Below are 26,816 nucleotides of genomic sequence, written 5' to 3'. Positions count from 1 at the left end.
TTTCTGCCATAAGGGTGGTATTATCTGCATATCTGAGGTTATTGATATTTCTCCCAGCAATTTTGATTTGTACCATTGCTCAAACCTGTATGCTCCTACTATGTCATTTATTGTTTTGGGTGTGTACTTGCCTGCTTATTGTACTGTAATGTTCATGAAGGTTATCCTCGTGCATGTATTTCACTGCCATATCTGCAGGACCTAAGATAGTTCCTGGCACTAGAAAGACTTTGATAATTTTCTTATTTCCTTTTTAAAAAATATTTACGGGAAGCAATAAACATCTCATGCTATCTTTATCCATTACTTTATCCAGTTAGCTACATATGACTTTTAAAAGTTAAAATCAATTGAACTTATGTTTGAAGAGTTCTTCAAAGATCTGCAATAAAATTGATGACATCCTAAATTATTTCTATAAAAAATTTAGAAGAATGAAATTGAGTAACTTCTGTATCAAACCCCAGTACAGGTAAGATAACTCATGAACACATGATTTTTTAAGCCATTAAATGAAGTCAACTACCCCAAGTCCTTGAAACAAAACTCTTGGTTTTCAAGCATGTAGCATATATGTGTTAAAAAAATAATATGTATTTTTGTTATCTGATGGGGCAACATAGCAAATCTGGAGATACAGTGGTATCTGGAACTCGAATACTCCAGTCTAGATTACCATGGTTTCCCATAAGCAGACCAGAAAAGAACATCACCTATATTGACACTGAGAAAATTCTTAGTATGTAGAATTTTACCATATGTAAATTTAATTTCTAGATAAAGAGAAAAGATGATGAGCTATATTGTTGCAGAGTTGTAGATCTTCCTAGATTGTCACCTTGAACCAGAACATGATTTTTTATTACTCTATATCTTAAGCAAACAATATCTAGTAATTATTTTTACATTATTTGACAGATCGCTATATTATTCCCCAATATTTCTTTTGTTTATATACTTAGAAAAGTCATTAACTTATTCTACTTGTTAGGAGTTTTCATGGGGTTATGACAGTAACCAGTTGAAACCTTCCTGCAGCACACATGTTAAAATATTTAAAGTACTACTGTTTTATAAATACATCATGACATCTAAATACAGTTATTATAGGTCTATGAGAAAAAAAAGTTCAAATATTGCACACAAATTTTTTTTTCTGATTTTTTATTTATCTCTTGTGTGAAATCTCTTTAGAGTGTTCCTTTAATGCAGGTCATAAAAATTTCCTAAAATTTTGAATTCTTACATAGCTTGATGTGAAATTCACCAGAGCTCTAATAAGATTTATCACAACATTTCTTCCAACCTATAATCTAACAAAAATGAAAAATTACAATGATATGACACTATTAAATACTTTAGAGTCAGTGGGAGAAAAGGGAAGAGCTAATTGTAACTTTTCCTGACAGTTGATACTTGACAGTTGATTCTAATTGGAGATCATTAACATTACTTGTTCCTCATCTGACTCTTAGCATCAATACTCAGAGTGTAAATCACAATTCATATCAATCTACCTTTGCAGAGGGCTATTGATTTCAACAAGTCAGGACCAGTGACTCAAAATTATTACAACAGAGTCTTCTAGGTTATGACTCTACAATGAGTCCTGCAAGGTTAGTACTCAGAACTATCCATCAGCATCACCAGAACCATTTTTCCCTTCAGAGAAATAGAGTAGAAGAATACACAGCACTGATGTTTTTGGGAGCAAGAGGGATGTATCTGAATCCCAGTCCTGGACTTTAAAAAGTCAGATCTTCTGTTCTAGCTCCCTCTCAGTGCACTAATAGATTTGCAAGTAGCTATTTTCTGTCTCTATCTGTCCTCACTCTAATATCAACACTTCCTGAGGAGCAAAGGTTCCCTTACCATCTTTCTGTCCCCACTGGATAAATGTATGGCCAGTATTTCTTTGTTTACTCACTTCAACTCAGGCAGTGTGAGAGATTCCTTCACTTGTGTTGGAGTCTATGTTAATTTATCACTACAATTCTTTCATTAATTTTATTAAAAAATCATATTTATTGGTAGCTGTATGCAAGGCATTGTGGCAAGCATTGCATTGAGTTTACAGTCTAGTACAGAAGAAAAGCCAATAAGCAACTCATAATAATTGATAAAGAATCAAGCGTGTTCTAAGAATGTAAACATAAGAAGGGTATTCCTCAGCACATAGAAAATGGTCTTATTAACTGGGGTTTACATTATTAAAGCCCTTAACTTAAGGACCCTAACTATTTAATAGATTTCATCAGATGCCCTGGGAATGTGTGATAGAAGATAAAGAAATATGATGAGTCATAAAAGAAATTCTATCAAGTGCTGTTTTGTGTCATTGTTAAATCATGTGATACCTGGTGGGATATAAAAATAAAAGATTTTGTTATTGGGTAAGATAAATCATTGAATGACAGACATTTATTCAAACTTTATTTGGCAACCTTGGAAAATATTGTATTTAAGAGGTTAATATTTAATAATAATTTCAAATTTCTGTATCATGGTATGTATTTAGGTAGAAAGTAGAAGCAAGAAAATGTCTTAAGAAAAAAAAAATTTTAAATCCCAGCCATCATAGAAGGAATGAAAATGCCACTGAGACAAAAGATATAATGGAAAGCAACTCAATAGATTGAAACTAAAATAACATTGACAGAATCCAGTTCTTACCAACTGTATGGGACTGTGCTAAGCACCTCATAGGAATCATTTATCTGAATTTACACAGAAGGTGGATTTTAGTATATCTGTTTTTTTCAGAGTTGGAGAGTAGATATATTATCTCAAGACTCCATAGAAAGAATGGGATTAAGCTAAGGATTTGATCCTCTATTGTCTAACATAATCAGGATCCATTAGAATGAAGATATTAGAAGTACATTTAATCCAACTACCCATTAGGTGCGGCTGCAACAGTGCACAAGCGTGGGTGGCCGCGACCTTGCACAAGCGCGGCTGAGAGGAGCTATGTCACGTGTGAGGTCAGGGGCAGAAGCCAAGAGGACCCCATGCCCAAGGGGCACCGGCCAAGAGGAGCTACCCCACGTCCAAGGTCGGGGCAGTGGCCGAGAGTGCCAGGCTGCGATGGCGCAGGAACGGCAGAGAGGAGCTACCCCACGTCCGAGGTCAAGGGCGGCAGATGAGAGCAGCTACCACACCTCTGAGGTCAGGGATGGCAGCCGAGAGGAGCTACCCCACGCCCAAGGAATGGTGGCTGCTCAGGGGCAGGAGGGCCTAGAGGAGCTACCATACGTTCAAGGTCAGGAGGGGTGGCTGTGAGGAGATATCACTCGCCCAAGGTAAGGAGCAGCGGCTGCACTTTGCTGGAGCAGCCGTGAAGAGATACCCCACGTCCAAGGTAAGAGAAACCCAAGTAAGACAGTAGGTGTTGCAAGAGGGCATCAGAGGGCAGAAACACTGAAACCATAATCACAGAAAACTAGTCAATCTAATCACACTAGGACCACAGCCTTGTCTAACTCAACGAAACTAAGCCACGCCATGTGGCGCCACCCAGGACAGGTGGGTCATGGTGGAGAGGTCTGACAGAATGTGGTCCACTGGAGAAGGGAATGGCAAACCACTTCAGTATTCTTGTCTTGAGAACCCCATGAACAGTATGAAAAGGCAAAATGATAGGATACTGAAAGAGGAACTCCCCAGTTCAGTAGGTGCCCAATATGCTACTGAGGATCAGTGCAGAAATAACTCCAGGAAGAATGAAGGGATGGAGCCAAAGCAAAAACAATACCCAGTTGTGGATGTGACTCGTGATAGAAGCAAGATCCAATGCTGTAAAGAGCAATATTGCACAGGAATCTGGAATGTCAGGTCCATGAATCAAGGCAAATTGGAAGTGGTCAAACAGGAGAGGGCAAGAGTGAATGTTGAGATTCTAGGAATCAGAGAACCAAAATGGACTGGAATGGGTGAATTTAACTCAGATGACCATTATATCTACTACCATGGGCAGGAATCCCTTAGAAGAAATGGAGTAGCCATCATGGTCAACAAAAGAGTCTGAAATGCAGTACTTGGATGCAATCTAAAAAATGACAGAATGATCTCTATTCATTTGAAGGCAAACCATTCAGTATCACAGTAATTCAAGTCTATGCCCCAATCAGTAATGCTGAAGCAGCTGAAGTTGAACGATTCTATGAAGACCAACAAGACCTTTTAGAACCCCCAAAAGATGTCCTTTTCATTATAGGGGACTGGAATGCAAAAGTAGGATGTCAAGAAACACCTGGAGTAACAGGCAAATTTGGCCTTGGAACACGGAATGAACCGGTGCAAAGGCTAATAGAGTTTTGCCAAGAGAACGCACTGGTCATAGCAAACACTCTCTTCCAACAACACAAGAGAAGACTCTACACATGGACATCACCAGATGGTCAACACCGAAATCAGATTGATTATATTCTTTGCAGCCAAAGATGGAGAAGCTCTATACAGTCAGCAAAAACAAGACCAGGAGCTGACTGTGGCTCAGATCATGAACTGCTTATTGCCAAATTCAGACTTAAATTAAAGAAAGTGGGGAAACCACTAGACCATTCAGGTATGACCTAAATCCAATCCCCTATGATTATACAGTGGAAGTGAGAAATAGATTTAAGGGACTATATCTGATAGAGTGCCTGATGAACTATGGACGGAGGTTTGTGACATTGTACAGGAGACAGGAATCAAGACCATCCCCAAGAAAAAGAAATGCAAAAAAGCAAAATGGCTGTCTGAGGAGGCCTTAGAAATAGGTGTGAAAAGAAGGGAAGAGAAAAGCAAAGGAGAAAAGGAAAGATATAAGCATCTGAATGCAGAGTTCCAAAGAATAGCAAGGAGAGATAAGAAAGCCTTCCTCAGTGATCAATGCAAAGAAATAGAGGGAAACAATAGAATGGGAAAGACTAGAGACCTCTTCAAGAAAATTAGAGATACCAAGGGAACATTTGATGCAAAGATGGGCTCAATAAAGGACAGAAATGGTATGGATTTAACAGAAGCAGAAGATATTAAGAAGAGGTGGCAAAAATGCACAGAAAAACTATACAAAAAAGATCTTCATGACCAAAATAATCACGATGGTATGACCAATCACCTAGAACCAGCCATCCTGGAATGTGAAGTCAAGTGGGCCTTAGAAAGCATCACTACAAACAAAGCTAGAGAAGGTGATGGAATTCCAGTTAAGCTATTCCAAATCCTGAAAGATGATGCTGTGAAAGTGCTGCACTCAATATGCCAGCAAATTTGGAAAACTCAGCAGTGGCCACAGGACTGGAAAAGGTCAGTTTTCATTCCAATCCCAAAGAAAGGCAATGCCAAAGAATGCTCAAACTACTGCACAATTGCATTCACTTCACACACTAGTAAAGTAATGCTCAAAATTCTCCAAGCCAGGCTTCAGCAATAGGTGAACCGTGAACTTCCAGATGTTCAAGCTGATTTTAGAAAAAACAGAGGAACCAGAGATCAAATTGCCGACATCTGCTGGATCATCAAAAAAGCAAGAGAGTTCCAGAAAAACATCTATTTCTGCTTTATTGACTATGCCAAAGCCTTTGACTGTGTGGATCACAATAAACTGTGAAAAATTCTGAAAGAGATGGGAATACCAGACCACATGACCTGCCTCTTGAGAAACCTATATGCAGGTCAGGAAGCAACAGTTAGAACTGGACATAGAACAACAGACTGGTTCCAAATAGGGAAAGGAGCACGTCAAGGCTGTATATTGTCACCCTGCTTATTTAACTTATATGCAGAGTACATCATGAGAAACGCTGGGCTGGAAGAATCACAAGCTGGAATCAAGATTGCCGGGAGAAATATCAATCACCTCAGATATGCAGATGACACCACCCTTATGGCAGAAAGTGACGAGGAACTAAAACGCCTCTTGATGAAAGTGAAAGAGGAGAGTGAAAATGTTGGCTTAAAGCTCAACATTAAGAAAATGAAGATCATGGTATCCGGTCCCATCACTTCATGGGAAATAGATGGGGAAACAGTGGAAACAGTGTCAGACTGAATTTTTTTGGGCTCCAAAATCACTGCAGATGGTGACTGCAGCCATGAATTTAAAAGATGCTTACTCCTTGGAAGGAAAGTTATGAGCAACCTATATAGCATATTCAAAAGCAGAGACATTACTTTGCCAACAAAGGTCCGTCTAGTCAAGGCTATGGTTTTTCCAGTGGTCATGTATGGATGTGAGAGTTGGACTGTGAAGAAAGCTGAGCACCAAGAATTGATGCTTTTGAACTGTGGTGTTGGAGAAGACTCTTGAGTGTCCCTTGGACTGCAAGGAGGTCCAACCAGTCCATTCTGAAGGAGATCAGCCCTGGGATTACTTTGGAAGGAATGATGCTAAAGCTGAAACTCCAATACTTTGGCCACCTCATGCAAAGAGTTGACTCATTGGAAAAGACTCTGAGGCTGGGAGGGATTGGGGGCAGGAGGAGAAGGGGAAGACAGAGGACGAGATGGCTGGATGGCATCACCAACTCGATGGACGTGAGTCTGAGTGAACTCCAGCAGTTGGTAATGGACAGAGAGGCCTGGCGTGCTGCAATTCATGGGGTCGCAAAGAGTCAGACACGACTGACTGACTGAACTGGACTGAGAGAATATCTGCTATGTACGTGGTTATTTAGTCTGTGCTCCAACTTTTATGACTGTCAGGTCAGGGTGAGTCTGAAGATACGGATGTTTGTCTTTGCTGTGAAACCAAATATTTCTTCCCATAGTTTGAAGCAGTTAATTTTACCCAATCTCTTGAACGTATACAATAAATTCAGTACCTCTCACTGCCATATGACGAATGTTTAAATAGCTTCCTGTGCCACAAGAATTTTTGCTTTGCTAGAAAAAAATATCCTCGATTGTTTTAGCTATCTTAAAATAACTGATTTCTAGATCATATTTATGAAACTGTGCAGCTTTTCCTATATCATACACAATTGCTTTTTACCTCAAATTGTATACAGTAGTCCATATAATGCTTGAGTGTTATGAATATGAATTTCTATTTTCTGAACCTACTCATTTCCTTTGCAAATCTAAACAGAAGATACATTTGTCTTTTAAAAAACATATCACTGTTGACTAGTATTGAACTGACACTAAAATTACTTATTTTATTTTGCATGTATTTTATTAATCCACATCTCTATCATCTTTGAATTCTATTTAGAGCATGTGCAAAATACATGATTATATTTTTCAAATGTTGGCATACCAATTGCTTAGTGCTTTGCATAGATATATCTTAGTACACTGATGCCCTGGTCACGGTGGTGGAGTGCATGACTTTTATTTAGGCCATTATACTCTCACCTCTAAGATTATCCAAATTAGAATGAGAAAGAATAGTTCATGGGGTGGGAAAACCTACTGAGGTATAAACATGAGGTATAAAATGTATACCTCAAGACCCCAGAGCAAGAATGGGATTGAGCTGAGGATTTGATCCTCTATTGTCTAACATAATCAGGATCTATTAGAATGAAGATATTAAAAATACATTTAATCCAACCACCCATTAGGGGTGTCCTAAAGAATATCTGCTATGTACGTGGTTATTCAGTCTGTGCTTCAACTTTTGACTGTCAGCTCAGGGTGTGACTGATGATAGGGATGATTGTGTTTGTTGTAAAAGGTATATTGAGATATAAAATGTCTGCCAAACAGTTACATTTCTGCTCTCTGGGGTCAAATTCCAGGGGAAAGGAAGCTCAGACATTAAAGCACCAGATCTCAAGTGAAATGAAACTGTTCTTCAGTTATTTTCAGTTGAGATATTACTAAAGAAGACAGCCCCGGCTAGTATAACTACTTTCCACAGACGTGTGAATCCTCTCTGCATTAATTATAGAAAGAATACATTACTATTACTTATTATAAATGAAAGGAAATATCTATACCATTTGACATGCATGATATTAATATCTAAACATAGAAACTTGGAGGAAAGAGGAGTACTCAGAAATAATGCTAGAACGTTCCTTTTGGCTGACTTTAAAAATTCATAAATTCTTGTTTCTCTTAAACATTATAAAGTATCATAATTACAAAGTTCTTGAAGTTTACAATTTCTATTCTAGTTCAACCAGAATGATTGTTTGTCCTACAGTGGCAGGATATACTGGAGAATTCCCTTCATTATGTTTGTCCTCTGATGAGGGATAAAGAATGATCTCTGCAGAATTACTCTCTGCCTCTCTCTCTCTCTCTCTCTCTCTCTCACACACACACACACACACACACACACACACACACACAAATACACTCATTTTCCTTTTTTCTTTAAACTTAGAACCTGCTGAGAAGAAAATGGACCCTGGAAATCACTCCTCAGTGACTGAGTCCATTCTCGCTGGGCTCACAGAACAATCACAACTCCAGCTGCCACTTTTCCTCCTCTTCTTAGGAATCTACGTGATCACGGTGGTGGGGAACCTGGGCATGATCACACTGATTGGGCTCAGTTCTCACCTGCACACCCCCAGGTACTATTTCCTCAGAAATTTGTCCTTTATTGATCTCTGTCAGTCCACTGTCATTGCTCCCAAAATGCTGGTGAACTTTGTGACAGAGAAAAATATCATCTCCTACTCTGAATGCATCACTCCACTCTATTTCTTTGCTGTTTTTATTATTGCAGAGTTATATGTTGGCTGAAATAGCATATGACCGCTATGTTGCCATCTGTAACCCCTTGCTTTATAATGCCATCATGTCTTATTATAGGTGCTTCCAGCTCACAGCAGCAGTTTATATCTTGTGCATCATTCAATCGACGTTCCATACTTGCTTTATGTTGAGACTCTATTTCTGCAAGGCCAATGTGGTTAACCATTATTTCTGCGATGTTTTTCCACTCATGGAGCTATCCTGTTCTAGCATCTATTTCAACAAATTATTGGCTCTAGTCTGCAGTTCTTTCAACTTCCTGATTCCTGCCTTAACTATTCTTACCTCCTACATCTTCATCCTCTACAAAATCTTCCACATCCACTCCTCGGAGGGCAGGTCCAAAGCCTTCAGCACTTGCAGTTCCCATATCTTGGCCGTTGCTGTTTTCTATGGATCTGCAGCATTCATGTACCCACAGCCATCATCTGTGAGCCCCATGGACCAAGGGAAAGTGTCCTCTGTGTTTTATACCTGCATTGTGCCCATGCTGAATCCTTTGATCTACAGTTTGCGGAATAAGGATGTCAAATTGGCCCTGAGGAAAATCCTGTACAGTGGAAAATGTAGATGAATAGACTCAGTGTCATGGTGTCATATGGGAAATAAAAATTTGCTTTGCTGAGATACACAATGTTTTAGTTTTATTTTTCAAATTTTTGGAAATTCAGTCATTTCCCCATACAATAGTTTCCCCAAGTTTCCTCCAGGCTAATTCCTTTGAGTTCATGTTATATTGACTATTTATGGAGAACTATCAAGATTAAAGTCAAAGACTTTGAGAATTCAAGAAGCTCCAGTGTGGTACCAAAAAAAAAAAAAAAATACAGACAACACCAAGAACAATTATGATGGCAATCATAGAATAATAACATGTTATTATTGAGTTAGTATAAAATATCAAACACTGTGCCCAGCACTTTATATTAGGTAACTTTCATCATTTTTTTAAATTTTTTTAAATTGTTATTTTTAAATTTATTTTTTAATTAATTATTTTTTAAAATTTTATTTTATTTTTAAACTTTACAATATTGTATTAGTTTTGCCATACATCAACATGCATCCGCCATGGGTGTACACGTGTTCCCCATCCTGAATCCCCCTCCCACCTCCCTCCCCATACCATCCCTCTGGGTCATCCCAGTGCACCAGCCCCAAACTTCCTGTATCCTGCATCCAACCTGGACTGGCAATTCTTTTTTTATATGATATTATACATGTTTTAATGTCATTATCCCAAATCATCCCCCCATCCCTCTACCACAGAGTCCCTGTATGCAAGACAGCAAAAGAGACACAGATGTATAGGTAACTTTCTTTAATATTTATGGTATTCTCTCAAGGCAAGCCCTAGTATTGTTTCCCTTTGAAAGATGAGTCAACTGAAGCTCAGTTTACTTAGAGGAAATGCACACAGTCCCAAACATAATAAAGACAGAGGCTAGAATGTCTGGCTTCAGGAACTGTGATTTTACTCAAAGTAATATATTGCCTCCAGGTAATTGTGGGTATGTCTAAGGCCTTCTCAGTAATTTTCTTCGACACATTAAGCTTCTACCTTTCCTGTAAGATTGTAATTGCTTTCGGCTAGATCTCTCCAATGCTATTTTCACTTTCATTTCATTTGATATAATGAAAATAAAAAGAATATTTCAAACCTGTGTTGATCAAACAAAAAGACCAATTGGAAAGTTACTGGAGAAACTTATGATAAGATTCATCAACGAGATTCAAATTATCATGTTCAATACCAACAATTTTTATAGAAGCAGACTAACACATTTTTATCTTTATACCATTAATGCTATACTGTTTATATAATAAACAGGGGCTTCCTTGGTGGCTCAGCAGTAAAGAATGAAGCTGCCAATGCAGAAGATGCGGCTTCACTCCTTGAGAGGAGAACATCTCCTGGAGGAGGAAATGGTAACCCACTCCAGTATTCTTGCCTGGGAAATCCCATGGACAGAGGACCCTGGCAAGCTACAGTTCATGGAGTTGCAAAGAGTCTGACATTGCTTTGCCACTAAACTACAACAAATTTCTGTATCAACTACACATAATAGTCCCAAATTCTGTAAGTTGTTTCACCTTCATGCAGTTCATAGTCTTTTGTCATTCAAGTTATATGTAATTGCCATTTCTTGTCAGTTTTATCTTGGAAACATCTTGCTCATATTGCTCCTTTTTCTGCTTCTGGGAATTTAACATCTGGTAACTATAAATTCACATAAAATTCTAAATACTCAATGGACACATGTTTGAGCAAGCTCTGGGAGATGGTGAAGGACAGGGAGGCCTGGCGTTCTGCAGTCCATGGGGTCACAAAGAGTCCTCTAATTAAAAATAATAAAAAACCTTATATAATATGGAAAGAGAAGCATCCCGTTTACCATTAACTTAAGCATAGTGATATATAACATACTTTAAGTCTAGGCAATAGGATTATGCACTAATTTTTCTCTCTCCACAGACTAGTGGAAATTCTTAATTGGGTTGGGAAAGAGGAGACCCTCTTCCCTGGACTGGTCTGGATAACTTTATATGTGTTCACCTTCCTCTTCTGGTTTCTTCTATGTGACATACTCTGTATGAAGATTGTTTCACATACTTGGGCCTTTCTTTCTTCTCAGTCTTTATCTATGGATTAAGTTAATGTTCAGGAGAGCACTAGTCAATGTTTTATAACCTTAATTTATCATGAAATTTAACATAAATTCATATATAAAGTATATGAAAATATATATATTTCACATATTTTTAATACACTGAAAAGCATATAACCAACATGCAGATCTATAAAGAGAACACTGTCCATAGCCCAGACAAGTCTGTGGGCCCTTTTCTTCCATTCTCCATCTTGTCTCTACTGTAACCTGTTTCTGGCTTTGTATATACCTTCCTTGTCTAAATAGGGCCTCAGTGTTTTCTGTATCCAGCCTACAGTAGGTCAAAGAAAATGAGGAAAAGACACACCTTGACCATGCCATATCTCACTGCAAGAGAGAAAGAGAAATGTATGTCCTGGAAGAAGAGGTGAACAGTTGGCAGTCTTAGCCATACTGGGCTAATCATATTGGTGCCTAACAAATCTCACTGGTTTGAAGGTTAAATAAGGTGTTGAAAGTAAGAATTTAGTGCTGAGCTGAAACTGGGGAAACATTTATATCAATATTGAATACTATAGGCTACTTTTATGTGTTTCCATTTATTTGACAAGCTGGTATCAAATGAAGATATTCTCACACATTCTAAATTGGACAATAAAGATGTTAAATATGGAATATAAAAGACTATTTCCAGATATTTTTCTTATTTGAGTATGTTGCCCTTATTTGTGCTCGGAGGCATTTTTATTCACTAAAATTGCTGTTTATGTTTATTGATTTTTTTAAGTATAGCAAATTTTGTATGATGACTTTAAAAACAACCCTGAGAAATTTAGAATCAAAACACCCAAGACCTAGTCGCAGCTGTACCAATTATTAACGGTGATTTGGAACAAGCCATGAACATCTCTGAGAATTAGTTTCACTATTTAGGAGATGGAAACCAAGTTCCCCTTCCCTATTTACCTCAAATTTCTCCCAGGAGATATTTGTTACATATGCTGTTTGATAATTGTTACATATGCTGACAGAGGTAACAGTACAGAGAAAACTACAACACTATTTCTAAGAGCAGTGATAGCACCCTATTCGTTCTCTTTATTATTTGAAGTGAACAAATTCATCTTGCTGTCAGAGAGACTTTAAATATCCAAGGTAACTCCATCATCCTACCACTCACTGAGGGAGGTGGAAATTCCAAACTCATAATGTAAAACTTCCTTATACAGAGAGGAATTTTAACATACAAAGGTACATATTTTGTATGGCAAAGCCTCGCATATAAATCACCTACTTAATCTGATGCTAAAATGAATGTATAGTGAAATACCATAAAGATGGAGAAAACACCAACTGTATCAATTTAAGAGAAAAACAGCACGTCCATCCTCAACATAAGCATTTGCTGACATAATCAACTTTTAGAAATAATTGTAACCATATAAGATCTATTTGAGGATCTACCCACATGTAGGATGTAAATCTGTTGTTGTTTAGTCTCTATGTCGTGACTAACACTTTTGGGACCCCATGGGTCCCTCTTGTTTCTCTGTCCATGGGATTTCCAAGACAAGAATGTTGGAGTGGCTTGCCAAAGTCTATTATATGGCATATGAAAATTTAAATGTATATCTGTCTCTTGCATTTCTTTGTTTATGTGCTAGGCATTTAGCAGTTACAAAATATGTGTTGCATTTTATTCTGTTTTGCTTTTACTTAAATAATGAATGATTGAATCAATAATTATTATTTCTTCCTTAAATCAGCAAGTATTTCCAGTTCAACCCTTGTTCTTAGGAGGTGGGACCAAGAACCACATACCTGGAAGTGCTTGCAGGGATAGAAAGTGCATTGCATGCCCTGCAGAAGATGTTTTGATTTCACAAAACAGAAGATTTGAAGGCCACCTGTGTATATCTGTCTCTGTGTTTGTTTATAGGGAGGTTGTGTAAAAGAGTGGGGGACGGAGTTAGTAAAATTAGTAAATTTTCTTTCTGATTTCCGTAACTACCCAGACAGCCCATGCTTTCACACAGATTTGGGTGGAGGGGGGAGGGCAGGAAAAAAGTGTTAGTCATTCAGTCATGTCCAACCCTTTGACCCAATGGACTGTAACTTGCCAGGCTCATCTGTCCATGGAATTCTTCAGACAAGAATATTGGAATGGGTTGCCATTTCCTTCTCCAGGGAATCTTCCCAAATCCAGGGATCGAACTCGTTATAATCTGAGCCATCAGGGAGAAGCTCTCCTGTTACATAGACACAGGAGAAATTCTCAGCTTGCCTGTTTAACTCTCAGCAGTACAACTTCAATATAATTATCCTTTCTCTCATAATTTCTTTAGTGTATAACACAAAAAAGCAAACACTAAAAGGTATAACTCTGTTATACATGTAAACACTCTACCTTGATTCCCTCTTCTTTTTTTAATGAGGTCCAAACAGACACTCTCTTGCTTTTTTGATGATCCAACGGATGTTGGCAATTTGATCTCTGGTTCCTCTGCCTTTTCTAAAGCCAGCTTGAACATCTGGAAGTTCATGGTTCATGTACTGCTGAAGCCTGGCTTGGAGAATTTTGAGCATTACTTTACTAGCGTGTGAAGTGAATGCAATTGTGCAGTAGTTTGAGCATTCTTTGGCATTGCCTTTCTTTGGGATTGGAATGAAAACTGACCTTTTCCAGTCCTGTGGCCACTGCTGAGTTTTCCAAATTTGCTGGCATATTGAATGCAGCACTTTCATAGAATCATCTTTCAGGATTTGAAATAGCTCAACTGGAATTCCATCACCTCCACTAGCTTTGTTCATAGTGATGCTTTGTAAGGCCCGCTTGACTTCAGATTCTAGGATGTCTGGTTCTAGGTGAGTGATCACAGCATCGTGATTATCTTGGTCATGAAGACCTTTTTTGTACAGTTCTTCTGTGTATTCTTACCACCTCTTCTTAATATCTTCTGCTTCTGTTAGGTCCATACAATTTCTGTCCTTTATTGTGCCCATTTTTGAATGAAATTTTCCCTTGGTATCTGTAATCTTCTTGAAGAGATCTCTGCTGCTGCTGCTAAGTCTCTTCAGTCGTGTCTGACTCTGTGCAACCCCATGGACGGCAGCCCACCAGGCTCCACCATCCCTGGGATTCTCCAGGCAAGGACACTGGAGTGGGTTGCCATTTCCTTCTCCAATGCATGAAAGTGAAAGGTGAAAGTGAAGATGCTCAGTCGTGTCCGACTCTTCGCGACCCTATGGACTGCGGCCCACCAGGCTCCTCCATCCATGGGATTTTCCAGGCAAGAGTACTGGACTGGGTTGCTATTGCCTTCTCTAGTCTTTCCCATTCTATTGTTTTCCTCTATTTTTTGCATTGATTACTGAGGAAGGCTTTTTTCTCTCTTCTGGCTATTCTTTGGAACTCTGCATTCAGATGCTTATATCTTTCCTTTTCTCCTTGCTTTTAGCTTCTCTTCTTTTCACAGCTACTTGCAAGGTCTACTCTGACAACCATTTTGCCTTTTTGCATTTCTTTTTCTTGGGGATGGCCATGATCACTGCCTCCTGTACGATGTCATGAACCTCCATCCATAGTTATTCAGGCACTCTGTCTATCAGATCTAAACCCTTGAATCTATTTGTCACTTCTACTGTATAATTTTAAGGTATTTGATTTAGGTCATACTTGAATGGTTTAGTGGTTTTCCCTACTTTCTTTAAGTCTGAATTTTGCAATAAGGAGTTCATGATCTGAGGAACAGTCAGCTCCCAGTCTTATTTTGGCTGACTATATACAGCTTCTCCATCTTTGGCTGCAAAGAATATAATCAATCTAATTTCAGTAGTGACCATCTGGTGATGTCCATGTGTAGTGTCTTCTCTTGTGTTCTTGGAAGAGGGTGAGTTCTCTTTGAAAAACTCTATTTGCCTTTGCCCTGCTTCATTTTGTACTCCAAGGCCAAATTTTCAGGTTAATCCAGGTATCTCTTAACTTCCTACTTTTCATTCCAGTCCCTTATAATGAAAAGGACATATTTTTTTGGGTGTTAGTTCTAGAAGGTCTTGTGGGTCTTCATTGAACTGTTCAACTTCAGCTTCTTCAGCATTACTGGTTGGGGCATAGACTTGGATTACTGTGATATTGAATGGTTTGCCTTGAAAATGAACAGAGATCATTTTGTTGTTTTTGAGATTGCATCCAAGTACTGCATTTCTGACTCTTTTGTTGACTATGAGGGCTACTCCATTTTTTCTAATAGATTCTTGCCCACAGTAGTAGATATAATGGTTGTCTGAGTTAAATTCATTCATTCCAGTCCATTTAAGTTTGCTTGTTCCTAAACTATCGATGTTCATTCTCTTCATCTCCCTTTTGACCACTTCCAATTTACCTTGATTCATGGACCTAACATTCGTGGTTCCTATGCAATATTGTTCTTTACAGCACCAGACTTTACTTCCATCACCAATCATACCCACAACTGGGTGTTATTATTTACTTTGGCTCCATCTCTTCATTCTTTCTGGAGTTATTTCTCCACTGTTCTCTGGTATCATGTTGAGCACCTACCGACCTGGGGAGTTCATCTCCCACTTACTAGTATAATAAGTGGGAAAAGAGGAAAGGAAATTGTGCAAATGGTGTGAAAAGAGAAAAGATCTACTCTACAAAAACTGAAAATAAATTGGGAAGGTTCAAATTTTCCTCAACATGGTGAGAAAGAAATAATATTGTCATTAAAATTATTTTAATTAAACACAGACTCTTCCTGCCCTGTGACTAATTGCACAGAGGGATAGTTTCTAATCAAATCTCTTGTACTCGGATTTTTTCTCAGAGCAGTTTTCACATCTTTATTCTCAAGCTGTAGATTAAGTGATTCATCATGGAAACCACATTGCTGTAAAAGAGAGAAGAGATCTTTCTCTCATTCATAGACCCAGCAGAAGATTGTTTGAGGTACATAAATATACATGATGCAAAGATCAGAGAAACAGCAATGATGTGGGAACTGCAATTGTTGAAGGCTTTCTTCCCTCCATGGAGCATATGTGGAGGATGTTGGCAAGGATAAGAAGGTAAGAGACGAAGATGTTGAGATTGGGTGCAATAATGTTAGTACCTGCCGCAATGAAAAGTTCCAGGTCGTTGATGTAGGTACTTGTGCAGGAGAGCTGCAACAGAGGGTGGATGTCACAGAAATAATGGTTGATGGTGTTTGCATCTTAGAAGGTCAGTCTCAGCATACATTCAATGTGAGCCACTGCACAAGAAAATGCCACCAAGTAGGAACCAAGTATAAGGCTGGAACATACTTTAGAGGACATAACAACATTATACAAAAGTGATTGCAGATGGCCACGTAGTGATCATAGGCCATTGACATCAGCACATAGATCTCAGAAATACAACAACAACAACAACAACAACAACAACAAACAGAAAAAGTAAAGCTGAATCATGCACCCCACATAAGAAATAATATCCTTCATTGATACAAAGTTAATCATCATTTTGAGTATAAACACAGAAGAATAACAGAGATCTATGAAGGACAAGTTAAAGAGGAAAAAGTACATGGGGGTGTGTAGGTGTGAACTTATCCCAATTAGAATTATCAGCCCCATATTTCCCATCACAATGACCATATACATAATCAGAAACAGGAAAAACAGGGGGAGCTGGAGATCTGATTGGTCTGTTAATCCTAACAGAGTGAATTCAGTCACAAAAGAGTAATTTCCAGTCATTCTTCTCTAAGGGAATCTGTGGACTCACAAGAAATGGGTAGCATTAGAAAACAACTCAGTTCTTCTCATAATATTTCATCCTAAGGTAGAATGTATAAATGGCAATGCATGAGCCTAGACCCTACCTAGACCCACTGAGTTTACCTTTATCATTATCATGATACAGAGTGAAATGGACTTTCACTTCATCAGAGCTTTTGTAAGCTAATATAACAAAGACGTCACAAACTTAGCCTATAGTGGGAAGACCACAGGCAAAGATGACACTGGAAAAACCAAGGGAGAAGAACTGTTGGTCAGGACAGGGGTGTATTACTTTCCTCTCAACATTTCCTCATTCACCTCAACTCTTCCCTCACCAGGAAAATCAGAGGCAGTGTTCCCAGCAACCTGGTGCTAGCTTCCAATGCAGATTAGTCTTGACTGGTAGGAACCAAGAATTCTGCTTTTAATACAAAATGAAGGCACCAGAATCCTCATGAAGTTAAGTTACTTCCTTTGTTAGAGTGTAAAAACTACAAAGGTAGAAGACTGAGAGTTCCACCTACTTAGAAGAGACTTCCTGATTGATATACTCTTTGAGCCCCTCAATGACTCTGAATATTCTCTGACCAATCCCCTGAAGAGATTTTGCCACAAACTTTACTTGAGTCTCAGAAGTACACAAAATGGGAGAGAACAGGCATATTTGCATCCCTGGATTTCCATCTCAAAACAAGGATTATATGTTGTAAACTGAATTCAGAAACGTACCCTCCTTAGTTCAGAAAACCTCAGGGCTGGCTCTCTTATCAGTGGTCTCTACCTAGTTGATACTGAAAATTCATTTTCAGATTCTTGAGGCTTAATTCCTTTGATTCTAAGGGAGATAGCCTAGACTTATGTCGACATATTCCTTGGAAATTTTTCTTAGCTAATATAAAATCTGATAATTATTTTCAGTCCTTTCAAGCAGCAGAGGAAAAAAAAAGCCTTTTTATTATTATACTTGCTACCTGATTAAACACAGAAGATTTAATGTGTGTTTAATGATGTGATGCATTTGGTTAAAAATAGGCTAGAAGCTTGTCTTTTCTTCAGGGTGTAGATTATATGTGTAAATGGGAATAAGGCAATTATATGTCTTGGATCATGACCTGTCTTTTGTTTCTTGGGGGCTCACTGCTTTACTCCTTTTCATTTTAGGTATTGTACATCCCTCAGTGTAAATCTGAAGTAAATTCTCATCTCCTCATTATGCTCATCTCTGAAGGAAAAGCTACTATTTAATTCCCTCTTTATTCCCATTTCCCAAATGTATATATTTTCTGTAAGGCTCTTATTTCCAGGTTTCCTTATTTCTTTATCTGAAAATTTTCAAGTGTTGCAGCAACTCATATCAGTTCTTCCCTCTCTAGAATATCTCTGAAATAATTTGCAATGTTGCATATTCCTTCTATGGGGCTTCCCCAGTGGCTCAGTGGTAAAGAAACTGCCTGCAAATTCAAGAGACACAGGTTTGATCCCTGGGTCAGAAGATCTCCTTGGATGGAAATGGCAACCTATTCGAATATTCTTACCTGGAAATCCCGTGAACAGAGGAGCCTGGTGGTTTACAGTCCATGGTGTCACAAAGAGTCAGACATGGCTTAGCAGCTCAACATTTTCCTTCTATAGTTTATACTTTTAAAAACACTTACTTGAAATTTATACTTGATTCTCCCACTGGGTCATTTTCTGTAACATTTCAGTAACTGAAGTTATCAATTTCTTCTCATCACAGAAAAGAGTAGGGATTATCGAATTGGAGTGTTGTGAATCTTAATTTTCTACTTACAAACTATAACTCCTTGGGCAAGTGACTTCTCTTTCTGTTCCATCCAGTAAAATAACCTCTCATTCATTGGGCTACTGTGTTAATTAAATGGAAGAAGCCCGAGTGAACTGGTTGAGAAAGTATCTGGAATATGGTAAATAGTCAATAAATGTCAGTTGTCATTATCTGTGCTCATAAATGCCACTAGATTCTCCACCATAACACTCATCAGACTTTTTTGCCCCCTGAATATCTGTGTTTCTCTAGAAATTGTAAATTCTATAAGGAAAAACATTTCTTCTATTTTGTTTACTATATGGCTTCTAGATCTAAGACAATGCAGAGTACATAGAAGAAACTCAATAAATATTTCTGAAAATCATGTTATTTTTCTCTAAGAACCATCAGAATATATTCAACACTTTTCTTACACCAAATCACAACATCTGCAACCACAATGACCTCCACCCATGTCCCTTGCCATCACACAACTTCTGGCTTTCCCCTGGTGGCTCAGACGGTAAAGTGTCTGCCTGCAATGCGGTAGACCAGGGTTTGATCCCTGGGTAGGGACGATCCCCTGGAGAAGGAAATGGCAACCCACTCCAATACTCTTGCCTAGAAAATTCCATGGATGGAGAAGCCTCGTGGGCTACAGTCCATGAGGTCGCAAAGAGTCGGACATGAATGAGTGACTTTACTTCACTTCATTGTAATATTGAACTTTAGTGGCTTCTAATGATTATTTTAGCATTTTCCAACATACTCTTATTTAGCCATAAACTTTGTTGTTAAACTCACTCTTATTTAGCCATAAAGACCGAAGTTTGAAATCATTGCTCTATCCCTCTCTAGTTCAAGTACCTTCTATGGTTATGAGAGGGTAACAGGCAGAAAGGCCAGGGGTCTCCAAATGGAGGAAATAGGCTGCAAGTGTCACATTTTTTATCTCTCTTTTAAGCGGTAGGAAGAAACAAACTAGTGTTATATTTTTTCCCCTTCTGTATACAAATATAAAAAGAGAATACACGAAGCTTGGGGCTGATGCACTGGGATGACCCAGAGGGATCCTATGGGGAGGGAGGGGGGAGGGGGGTTCAGGATTGGCAACACGTGTACACCCGTGGTGGACTCATGTTGATGTATGGCAAAACCAATACAATATTATAAAGTAATTAGCCTCTAATTAAAACAAATCAATTTAAATTAGAAAAAAAAAGAGGTTTCTCTTAAAATTTTATGTTGCCATAATGACACCTGGTTCCACCTGAACTTAACTTTTCTCAAACCTTAAGCTAACCAATGCATTTTTCTTATGGAAGTGTTTGTCTTCAGTCAGTTCAGTTCAGTCTCTCGGTCATGTCTGACTCTTTGTGACCCCATGAATCGCAGCATGCCAGGCCTCCCTGTCCATCACCAGCTCCAGGAGTTCAAACTCATGTGCATCGAGTCGGTGATGCCATCCAGCCATCTCATCCTCTGTTGTCCCCTTCTCCTCCTGCCCTCAATCCCTCCCAGCATCAGAATCTTTTCCAATGAGTCAACTCTTTGTATGAGGTGGCCAAAGTATTGGAGTTTCAGTTTTAGCATCAGTCCTTCCAATGAACACCCAGGGCTGATCTCCTTCAGAATGGACTGGTTGGATCCAAGTCCCTTGCAGTCCAAGGGACTCTCAAGAGTCTTCTCCAACACCATAGGTCAAAGGCATCAGTTCTTCAGCGCTCAGCGGCTAATGTACTATGCATTTACTCTGTCTTCAAGTTGGTTCCCAGAGAAGGCAATTGCATCCCACTCCACTACTCTTGCCTGGAAAATCCCGTGGGCGGAGGAGCCTGGTGGGCTGCAGACCATGGGGTCGCTGGGAGTCAGACACGACTGAGAGACTTCACTTTCACTTTTCACTTTCATGCATTGGAGAAGGAAATGGCAACCTGCTCCAGTGTTCTTGCCTGGAGAATCCCAGGGATGGGGGAGCCTGGTGGGCTGCCATCTATGGGGTTGCACAGAGTCAGACACGACTGAAGCGACTTGGCAGCAGCAGCAGCAGCAGCAAGTTGGTTCCACCTGATAAACCAGTATGTTATACTCATACATTGTTCTCCTAATCTGTGTTAATTAAACTATATATTTGTATGGAAATCTGCCTTTCTTCAAGATTCATGTCAATCATTTTGTGGCCTGGAATGCCAATGTTATCTCAATGCATGTTGTGGGTGAGGGCCCTGTTGCCATTCTCTGAGTTTTGAGACATTTCCTTTCTTTAATTAGCAGATTGCTAATAGCTATATAACATCAGGCTAAAGACTAGCAAGGGGTACTCTTTTGCCCCCTTCTGATGTCTAAAAACTTTATTACACAAAAGCTCTGAGCAATCAAGCCTTGTCTCTGGCCTTGAATTGAATTCTTCTCCTCCAGAGGCCAAGAATCCTGATGTCTTTTGTGATTCAGCAACAACCTTTCAGTTCTCCATTACTCACTTGAAAATTCAAGCAATATAATAAAAATATACTTCTCAAAGTTATGATTAAATCTTGGTTAAAACTAAATAATAAATTGAGTCAGAGTAACCTTTGATGAGAAGCTATAAAAAGACCAGTTTGATTTATGAAGTATTTTGCACCAGTTAACTATTGTACAAATTTTAACCTTCTGAAAAACCTAAAAAAAGAAAATTGGAGAATGTTTACTTTTCTGAGACAATGCAATTGCTTTGGGAAGTTCAACCTATTTTAGAACTATGTATGTGTTTGTATGTGAAAAATAAACATTTATAAGTCTATATACACACATTGCTTACATTTAATGGAAGGAGGGGAAGATTATAATTTTACAATCTCTTATTAGTAGAAAAGCATCAAACTCTCAAAAAAAAAAATCTTCAAATTGCTCAAAAAAAGTAGTTTCCCCACAGACAAAACAGTAACTTGTACTACCAAAATTAAGTGATTTATTTATTTATTTTCATAACAATTCCTAAGAGAGGGATGGAAAAGACCAACAGGTACTGAATTCCTAACGAATGAAAATTAAGAGTATGCCATTTAAAATTTTGGGGTTTTTTGAAATTTTTTCATAGCTCCGTACCTCTTGTTTTGAATCTTTCTAATATATTGTGTAATATTTAAATCTACTAGTCTAACTAAATTAGGTAAGAGAAGGTATGGTTCATGATGTAGCATTTTCGAAAAGAATCCAATGTAAAGAAAAAATTACTAATTCTATGAACAGAGGTTAGAAATGCCCCCAGGAAACTTCACAAATGCTTATGATGTTAATATTAAATAAGAGACATTAGGCTCTCTTCAGGGAAATTCTTGTACCAGTCCTGGCTCTCCATCTCAAAGAAAGTCTGATTATACACAGTAAAGATCCCAGTGGAAGTTATGATGTATTAAAAGCTGACTAAACTAACTGTGTTTCTCAGACCCTAAGTAAAGATAATGAAGCAGAAAAAGGACCTGTCAATCCATGATTTATGTGATCAGTGCTCAGTTTTCATGTCCTCTTCAGAACCAAGTGGGCATATCTGAGTGCCCTTTCACTTCCTCAAAAAGATTCCATAGCCAGAAATTTCTGAACAGATGAAAGAATGAAAAATAGGATGCAGAAATGTGTCTTACACAAATCCCACAGCGTAACAGTACATGTGTTATTTGAAAAGTGCATTAATCTGGGGTTTATGCTATTTACGATATCAACTATCCTATCAATGAACCACTTACAGGAACAGTTTCTTGCCTATGAGATCTGTTAGATCATGAATTCGCCAAACAGTCTACAACATAATAGATGATAGATGAAGAAAAAGAATATTGGGTCTAAAGGTCTTTTTCCTAAAGGGGAAAAGAAAGCCTTACTAATTTCATCTGTCCTAAAAGTAACAGTATTCTTCTGAATGAATACTACCACAGTGTGAAAAATCAATTTCTAAAAAAAAAAAAAAAAGAAAAATCAATTTCTGATAACTCTCCCTGTGAATTAAGGAAGAAGGTTATTTGTCTCTGAGTAGGTCCTTGTCAGAGATTGGGGATTTTATCATTTGGAAATGTTTTGGAATCATTTTAAAATGTTTTCAAGATAATCTAAGTAACCAGCTCCCATTGGTGGGAATTTTTGACTTGGATAAGATTTGAAATAATTAAGAAAAAAAAATTGCTTTAGGGAATTTACCAGATGAGGGCTCTTAAGAAAAATACTAAAAATCAGATTACAATCCTGGAAATATATGCCCAACATTTTTAATTGCAGAAAACTTTATAATACTAAGGGAGAACAAATTGGTAATTATTTTACAATCTACTTTCACCTCCTCTTACTCTGAGAAGACTGAGTTCTTTGGAGGAATGTTGATAGGTAAGGAAAACTTTCAAATTCATTCTATGAGGCCAGCAAGACATGCTGGCAAAGCTAGACAAAGATACCACACACACACACACACACACACACACACACACAAACTATAGGCCAATATTACTGATGAAAAATAGATGCAAAAATCCTAAACACAATCCTAGCAATCTGAATCCAGCAATACTTTAAAAAGGTCATATACCATGATCAAGTGGGATTCATCCCAGGGAAGCAAGGATTTTTCAATATCTGCAAATCAATCAATGTGATACACTACATCTACAAATTGAAGAATAAAAACAATATGATCATCTCATTAAATGCACAATAAACTTTTGACAAAGTTCAGCACTGATTTATGACAAAAAAATTCTCCAGAAAGTAGGCATGGAGGGTACGTACCTCAGCATATGTAACAAACTTCTGGCAACCCACTCCAGTATTCCTGCCTGGAAAATTTCATGGACAGAGGAGTCAGCAGGCTACAGTCCACTGCGTCACAAAGAGTAGGACATAAATGATCAACTGTGCTCAGAGTCATTTAAGCATTTTAGAGTAACTATTTCCCCATATTTTCTCAAAAGGAAAGTAATCCAACATCCTAAAAGACAGTCATAACTTGAGCTAGTCTCTAAATATTTCTTTCAAATTATCATTTTCTAACAGCAATTTGAGGATTTTAAAACTGAAAATCCATGAGGAAGTAGCCAACAAAAGCAGAAATGATTTAGTTTTGCCCATGTCACACACAGTGATGGAGGTTAGTGAGTTTAATTTTTTAATTATCAAATAAGTTTTCATCCTACCCACAGAAATCTTGTGATCTCCTTCATATTTCTAGGCCTTCAGAAAAAAAGAGGAGAATCATAAAAAAGAGGCTTTTATTTTTAAAAATTTATATCCTAGATTCCTTACCCCTAATTTGAGTTTTAATCACTAATAATTATTTTATCTTCTGAAAAAAGTCCTCTAACTTTCTCCTCATATGTAACCACAACTTTTCTACCCTCATTTCAAAAAACACTGCTATTGATTTGTTGCTGTGTATCATAAGTTTATGAAAGCTTTATGGACTAAATAGTTAATGTACTAGATGGACTAGGTAAAAACCCATGTTTAAATACAATTCCTAAGCCTCATGAGAACTCCCCCCAAAAACCTCTTATTTATTGACAACGTGGCTTGGGCTCATGACAGGATTCTGGACTCTTTAATCTCCCATAGCCCTGTTCCTTGCATTAAAAACACTTGCAAGTGTTCCATTTATTTTTCTTATTTTTTGGAAGAAATAACATTCTTACTTAAGCCAGTCATCTCCCCAATATTCAGATTCATAAGGCCTCCCATTTCCCAACAACAAGAACAAAATAAACTATTTTCATAAACAAAAAACAACTAAAAAGTACCCCTCCAGGGACAAAACACAGTCAAATTTCAAATTAGAATATTTTCTTCTGCGCCATGTTTACTGAAACAAAAAAAATAAGATAAAGTATAAGCAAAGTATACTGAGATTAATAGATTTTAAATCATAAAATTGAATTTAGTCTAGATGTTTTCATTAAAAGATATACAACTGTAATAAAGCAATAATTACTCTGAGCTATACTTTCCCATCCAGGTAGGATATGTTAACAATCTGTTATGTGAAGGACTGGCTGTATAAAAGTAAGAAAATTCTTTGTGAAAAAAGCAAAATGTGTACTGTCAGCAAAAACAAAATTGTTTATACTTAACAATTTTGTTAAGTATTTATGTAACAGTCATTATGTAACCTATATCTCAGGGATTAAATGAAATACATTCTTGCTCAAGGAAGACAAGAAGGAAGAGAAGAGAAAACATTGATTCATGCTTCCAATGGCAGGTTGTGGATAAGATATCCATGAAGACACAATGTAAATCTCAAGTTCCATGATTTGATCATCAGTAGACCTGTCTGTTATTTCTACAGGGAAAAACATTCAAACTGAAAGAAAAAACAGATTTAATAATTTTTTGAATAATATTAATAAAAGGGAGAAAGTGAGGAAAGGAAATTGTGCTAGTGGGCAAGAAAAAAGAGACCTATTCTGAAAAACTGGAAATAAATTGAGAGATGACTCAGATATTCTGCCACATGGTGAAAAAGAATTAGAAATATTTTCAATAAAATTACTATGATTAAACACAAAACCTCTTGCCTTTGACCAGCTGCACAGAGAAATACTCTAGTCTATTCAAAATTATCTCCTACTTAGAGTTTTTCTTAGAGCAGTTTTCACAACTTTATTTCTCAAGCTATAGATCAAGGGGTTCATCATGGCAACCACATTCATATAAAAGACAGAAGAGAATTTTTTCCTCGTCCATAGACCCAGCAGAAGATGGTTTGAGATACATAAAGGCACATGATCCAAAGAACAGAGAAATAGCAATGATGTGGGAACTGGGTGCTGAGGGCTTTGGATCTGCCCTCTGTGGACTTGATGTGGAGGATGTTGGTGAGGATGAGGCCATAAGAGACAAAGATAGTGAAACTGGGCACAATGATGTTGATGTCCACCACAATGAAAACTACAAGCTCATTGACATAGGTACTTGTGCAGGAGAGCTGGAGCAAAGGGTGGACATCACAGAAATAATGGTTGATGGTGTTTGCATCACAGAAGGTTAGCCTTGGCATGCATCCAGTGTGAGCCATGGCACCAGAAAATGCCATCAAGTAGGAACCAAGCATAAGGCTGGAACACACTTTAGGGGGCATAACAACATTATACAAAAGTGGGTTACAGATGGCCACATAGTAACCATAGGACATTGATGTCAGCACATAGCATTCCGAAATGACAAAAAGACAGAAGAAGTAGAGCTGAGCCATGCACCCCATGTAAGAAATAAAATTCTTCTTTGATGTGAAGTTAATCAGCATTTTGGGTGTAAATACAGAAGAATAACAGAGATATTTGAAGGACAAGTTAAAGAGGAAAAAGTACATGGGGGTGTGTAGGTGTGAATTCAGTGCAATTAGGATTATCAATCTCAAATTTCCCAATACAGTGATCATATACATTCCTAAAAACAGGAAGAATAGAGGGAGTTGGAGATCTGGTTGGTCTGTTAATCCCAACAGAATAAATTCAGTCACAAAAGAATAATTTCCAGGAGCCATTCTTCTCTAAGGGAATCTGTGGACACAGGAGAAAGGATTCCATTAGAGAACAACTTGGCCCTTCCACAGTATTGCATCCTACAAAAGAGCACTGTTGTTTTTCTTTTTTAGTCACTAAATTTTATCCAATTCTCTTGGGATCTCATGGACTGCAGCCTGCCAGGCTCCTCTTTCAATGGAATCTCCCAGGCAAGAATACTGGAGTGGGTTGCCATGCCCTCCTCCTGGGGATCTTCCCAACCCAGGGATTGTTCCTGTTCTCCCTCATTGCATGTGGATTCTTTACCAACTGAGCCACCAGAGATGCCATTATTAGAGCTGTTATAGGCTAAATATAGCAAAGTACATCACAAACAGAGGGAAGCCCAGTCCTGTCATATGCAAGCATACCTCCTGGAAAATCCGAGGGGAAGAGGGATGGATTAGGATACCATTGTTCTACTGTCATCTCAACATTTCCTCATTC

The 26,816-nt window shown here is 38.0% G+C and overlaps 2 pseudogenes; one reads left to right on the top strand and one right to left on the bottom strand.

Annotated features, from left to right (window-relative positions):
• The first annotated feature begins 8,301 nt into the window (after positions 1-8,301).
• LOC147342357 (olfactory receptor 8G3-like) lies at positions 8,302-9,274 on the top strand (annotated as a pseudogene).
• A 16,150-nt stretch (positions 9,275-25,424) lies between these two features.
• On the bottom strand, positions 25,425-26,427 carry LOC147342356 (olfactory receptor 8B3-like; annotated as a pseudogene).
• Between the last annotated feature and the right edge of the window lie 389 nt (positions 26,428-26,816).

Source organism: Bos grunniens, chromosome 29 (genome assembly GCF_055505025.1).
Source record: "Bos grunniens cultivar Pamir isolate PY7600 chromosome 29, Bosgru_T2T1.0, whole genome shotgun sequence".
NCBI classification, from domain to species: Eukaryota; Metazoa; Chordata; class Mammalia; order Artiodactyla; family Bovidae; genus Bos; species Bos grunniens.
The sequence above is the reverse complement of the archived record's forward strand: the minus strand, read 5'-3'. Positions and strand labels throughout refer to the sequence as shown.